The 5,748-nt window shown below is 38.6% G+C and overlaps 1 non-coding gene across 1 annotated transcript; it reads right to left on the bottom strand.

Annotated features, from left to right (window-relative positions):
• Positions 1-5,030: 5,030 nt before the first annotated feature.
• On the bottom strand, positions 5,031-5,137 carry LOC131630307 (small nucleolar RNA R71). The gene has a single exon (XR_009292300.1). It is a non-coding gene; the product is annotated as a small nucleolar RNA R71 (small nucleolar RNA).
• Positions 5,138-5,748: the final 611 nt, after the last annotated feature.

The raw sequence follows: 5,748 nt of genomic DNA, 5'->3' as shown, positions 1-5,748 counted from the left end.
GGATGAAGTTCAGAAAGAGTGGATATCAATAGTGCAACACAGGTGGCTGTGTCAGCTCACACGGGGCATGTTGCACGTCCTGGGACTTGAAAAGAAAAATAAATAGACAGAGACCCAACACGGGTGCCCGTGTTGGCTGGCACGTCCCGTGTTGGGTTACGACGCCGATTTCAGTCATTTTTGGGTATTAAGCTCTGTTGTTATCATGCGAGGGTGTTTTTGGTATTTCCAACCGACCTACGTGAATGTGTGATATTTAAATGAGTTTTGAAGAAGAATTAGGGGACTTTTTTGGGTCAAAAAAAGGATACACGATTGAAGATTGGAGAAAACAAGGGTTTGGGAGAGAATGAGGTTTTCATGAACGGAAGCGATTGAAGATCATTTTTCATCTTAATTCCTGTAATGTCTCTATTTTATATTTTGTTTCCTTTGAAAAACATGAGTAGCTAAACCCCCCAATGCCAGGGAATGTCCTTGATTTAAACCTGTAGTGACTCTGAGTTAGTATTTACAATGACATTGGTTTTTCAGTATTAAAATACTCTCTTGATGTTCTTAATGCTTTTTCTTTCGGACTAATTGAAATTGTTGTATGATTATAAACTAGGCTGGACCACCATTGATAATGCTTTCATGAGAATATATTATAGTAGATATCACCTAGGAATAAGGATACCCTATAGTAATCGGACTATTTTTTATAGTATAATGCTTAATTTCATCCCTAATTAATATGGACATAGGGACTAGAATTGAATGTTTAAAGGTTTACTCGCTAAGGACTTAGGAGTGAATACCCTTAAGAATTGGTAATTCATTTTTTAAATATGTTGTTGACTTAATAAGTCAGAGTTGTTACATGAATTAGTCATACACCTTCTCTAGCATGTTACTCTTATATGTCAAAACCAAAATCTCATCTTTTACCTTCTTTGCATTTATTTTCATAAGTTTGCGAATTAAAACCAACATTTTGTTTTTGTTTAGTCGAACGAGAATTGGAACTCTATACTGATATGCATTCTTTGAGATCGACATTTGGGGAATGTCTCCTTTATTACTACAGAGGCAAAATAGTACACTTTCTATTTTACCGATCAAGTTCCCTGCAATGGAACAAGGGATTTACTCTTTGCGTTTTTATTTTATGTTGCTGTTATGGTATGTGTAAAACCACACACATTGAGTTCTTCCCAAAATTTGACTAAAATTTTTTGTTTTTCATAAGTGTTTTTGATTTCAAAAGAGATTGGGAATAGTATATAGAGATGACGAGATGATTATTTGAAGGTAGGAAGTTCACAATATTGTAACAAAGAGGGGTTTTTGTTTGAACATCCTAGGTTTCCTAAAAAGAGATACGAGACTAACGTGTAGATTTGTACCATAATGCTTATTTCATGAGAAATACACCTTAAGTAGTTTATCTAGACAGTCTGGCATAATCTAGATTCACATGCATGTATGATTGGTTGAGAAATAAATAATTTTGGCATCAAATAATGAAAATGCGGTAAAAGGCAGCCGGCCCTCTACCCCTCACCTGTTTATTCAGTCCAAAGGAGGTTGATCCCCAAACGTCGTCCAAATAAGGACAATACATAAACTGAAAAGTTTTGAAACTTTCATCGTTCTGAAAAGCCTTGATTAGTCTCGTGAAATTGACAATCTTCATAAATTCGCATTGCCTTAATTTGATTTTCCGAATGAAAATGGAGGAAAATCGGAAAAAGACTTAAGTACAAAGCATAGTTAGAGAGATATACAAAAGGGGAGCTCAGGTTTAAAACGTTCTCGCGGAAACTCTTTGCGTCATGTGAATGTCGGACGAACTGTCTCTCGGTCAATGTGAACAGAAGTTTCACGTATGAGTATCGTGATACTTTGAATTTCATGAGCTCTTATATTGGTTGCTTAAGGTCAAGCAATGGTTTAAGTTTGGGGGAGTTAGATTAGTGGTTTTTACTCATTTATTTACCGTTGATTTTAATTGTCTTTGATTTATATTGTTAAGCGTTGTATTGCATTTTTCTTCATTTTATGTTGTAGTTGTGTGTTTTACTGTTTTTATGCTCAAATAAATAAATCAGGACAAGTCAGTACAAAAATAGGAGTTTCAGAGGAAGTGTAAAACGCATGCTTCAGGAGGCCTGACAAGGGTGGCCATGTCACTTAACACAAGCCGTGTCAGGAGGAAGGCTAGGACGAAGTTCAGAAAGATTGGAAGTCAGTGGTGCAACACGGGTGTCCATGTAAATTGACACGGGTTGTGTTGCCCGTCCTGGGACTTGAAAAGAAAAATAAATAGACAGAGACCCAACATGGGTTCCCGTGTTGCCTGACACGGCTCGTGTTGGGTTGTGATGCTGATTTCAATTATTTTTGGGTATTTCGCTCCGCAGCTGACCTACGAGGGTGTTTTTGGTATTTCCAACCACCCTAAGTGAATGTGTGCTATTTAAATGAGTTTTGAAGAAGAATTAGGGGACTCTTTTGGGCCAGAGAAGAATACACGATTGAAGATTGGAAAACACAAGGGTTTGGAAGAGAAGGAGGTTTTCATAACGGAAGCGATTAAAGATCAACTTTTATCTCAATTCTTGTAATGTCTCTATTTTTATCTTTTTTTCTTTGAATAGCTGATAACACGATTTTATATCGTATATTTAGCCTAAAATCCATAGATATTTATAGCATTTTCCGTTTATTATGTCAATTTATTATGATATTACGCGTGTATTTGCTTTGTTTCAGGTTTTACACTTCAATTACGACTATTTGCGAAAAGGAAAGAAAATCGAGCTTAAATGACCAATATTTATGCTTAAGAGACGAAAAGGGGTGCTGAAACGAAAGAGGGGTGCAATTAGGACCCAAAAGGCCCAAAAGAGCAATCCAGCCCACGAAGGAAGCAACCCAGGCCACACTAGTAAGCAGAGACGCACGTCTCTGCCACCTCAGCAAAGGGGAGACGCACGTCTCCACCTCCCTAAAGAATCTCCACTTGAGACGCACGTCTCAAGTCAGTCAAGGCCACTCCCTGAAGAATAGGAGACGCACGTCTCCAAGTCCCGGTCTGCAAAAAGTTCCGTTTTTCACGCAAAGCAACTGCAAAGCCTCACCTATAAATAGAGGCAGTCACTTCAGTCCAAAGTGTCCGATTTCCTGCCAACGAAGTGCTGCCGAAATTGTACCGCGTACTGCTTTTCCTTATTCTGCTTTCATTTAACCGTCTATTTTCTCACAACGATTTCTACACTGGAAATTGTTGTGAACTTTTCATAGATCTAGCCTTACGTTAGATTTATCGCTTTATTTTCCTTGTTTTTATTTTCTGCCATTTAAATTCCGAAGAACGATCCAGCCAACCTGTGGTGGAAGTTCGAGTACTTCAAGATTCAATTCAATCCAGATTTATTTTAATTCAGGTTTTTATTTACCGCCTTATTTATATTATTTATCTGCATGATATATTATATGCCATTTAATATGCTTATCATTATGAACCGAACCGATTTATGTATGTTTAATCGTATTAATATGTCTGGCTAAATTACTAAAGGTGTCGGTATGTAAAGTAAGTTAACCGTAGGGATCCGAAATAAATTGGCTTAAATTATGTTTTATTAATTATCACTTATTTTTGGTTCATATGTCTAGTTTAATTAGTAAGTCTTAAAACCAATAGAGCGAAAGTTTGAGGGATTAGGACGGTCAAAGGTTAAAATCAATAGAGCGAAAGTTTGAGATCTTTAACTGGATAGTAGACATAGGACATTAGTTTTAAGGATGGCGAAAGCGTATTAAAACTAATTGGAACTTATTTATTTTCAAAAATTGTTTTTACACTCGAGCGGGATGGCGAAAGCGTACGTTAGGGGTATTAGCTTGCTCCGAGTCAACAGAGCGAAAGTTTGAGATTAGGAGATTTAAATAGATAACAACCTCGTAAAATAGGCATTTTATTAATTACATTGTTTTCAAAAAGCTCTTCTAAAATCTAATGGGATGGCGAAAGCGTACATTAGGATTAGGATAGTAGTCTGAATCAACAGAGCGAAAGTTTGAGACGAGGATTTTTAATCAATCGGAATTAGTAAAGATTTTTAATTTAATCATGCAAAAGCCAATGAACCTTCGGATCACCTGTAGTTAAACGAAATACATACTGATACCTGTCTTTTATTATTATTCTTTATTTTCTCACAATCACTTTCCCTTAGGAACAATCGAAATTTTAGTACTCCTAGCTTTACATAGTAACCTTAGATAACGGTAGATCGATTCATAGTCCCTGTGGATTCGATATCTTTTAAAACTACACGACACGACTGTGCACTTGCAGTTATCAGATTTATAGACACGTAAAGTCGCGATCAAGTTTTTGGCGCCGTTGCCGGGGACTATTTAAGTCGATATCGTAACTCACTGTTACACCGTAGAGACTAGGAAAATTCTTCCCTTTCTTTTTGAACGATTGTATGCCAAATACTCGTTCACAAGGAGGAGACTTAATACAACGAATTAACGAGATCGAACGTTTCATTAACGTTAAACGTCGAGCTCGCAACCTTCCCGAAGTAGCAGAAATTCCGATTAATCAGGAATTGAATTTTACTGATCAAATCAATCAAATCACCCCGAAGTTAGAGATGGCTGCTATTCGTCCTCTTAGAGACTATGCCGCTCCTTCGCGCGCTGAACCGCATTCAAGTATCGCACCACCTGCGATTGAAGCGAACAATTTCGAACTGAAACCTTCACTGGTCCAAGCTGTTCAACAGAATCAATTCTCTGGAAGCCCTGTAGACGACCCCAATCTCCATTTATCCGTGTTCGTGCAATACGCCGACACTATCAAAGCCAACAACGTTAGTTCCGAAGCTATTCGATTACGCCTTTTCCCTTTCTCCTTGAGAGATAGAGCGAGAGCGTGGCTTCAATCCCTGCCTTCCAATTCCATAACTACGTGGGACGAATTGAAGAGAGTATTCTTAGCAAGATACTTTCCGCCTAGCAAAACTGCTATGCTTAGAGGTCAAATCAACGGATTTACCCAGAAAGATAACGAATCGCTTTTCGAAGCTTGGGAACGTTACAAGGACATGCTTAGAATATGCCCTCATCATGGACTCGAACCATGGCTGATCATCCATACCTTCTATGGTGGTCTCTTATATAACACTAAAATGACTATAGATGCCGCTGCTGGCGGAGCATTAATGGACAAACCCCATGATGAAGCATACAAACTCATAGAGAACATGGCACAAAACCATTACCAATGGGGAGGAGAACGCGCCGCTCTAGAGAAAGCCCAAACCAAAGGAGGAATGTACGAAATTAGTGGTATAGACCGCGTTAACGCTAAAGTAGACGCTTTAACTCAAAAGATCGAGAATTTGACCATCACTCCTTCAGCCACCGCTGCCGCTGTAGCACCTAACTGCGAGATTTGTGGATTGACTGGGCATGTAGTTGCTGAATGCCAACTCTTGACTGGAGTCCCATCTGATCAAGTAAATTACGCTCAAGGAAACCCTTATTCTAACACGTACAACCCTGGATGGAAAAACCACCCGAACTTTTCTTATAAGAACAACAATGCGTTGTACGCGCCTGGACAAGCACCTGCTGTACCACCTGGCTACCAAAAAGCGCCTGTAGCTGCTCAAAACACCCCTAGGAAGTCAAACCTAGAAATCATGATGGAGAACTTCATAGCTTCCCAACAACAAACCAATA

The sequence above is a fragment of the Vicia villosa genome, unplaced genomic scaffold, assembly GCF_029867415.1.
Source record: "Vicia villosa cultivar HV-30 ecotype Madison, WI unplaced genomic scaffold, Vvil1.0 ctg.000666F_1_1, whole genome shotgun sequence".
In the NCBI taxonomy this organism is placed as follows: Eukaryota; Viridiplantae; Streptophyta; class Magnoliopsida; order Fabales; family Fabaceae; genus Vicia; species Vicia villosa.
This window is presented reverse-complemented; position numbering and strand designations above follow the sequence as displayed.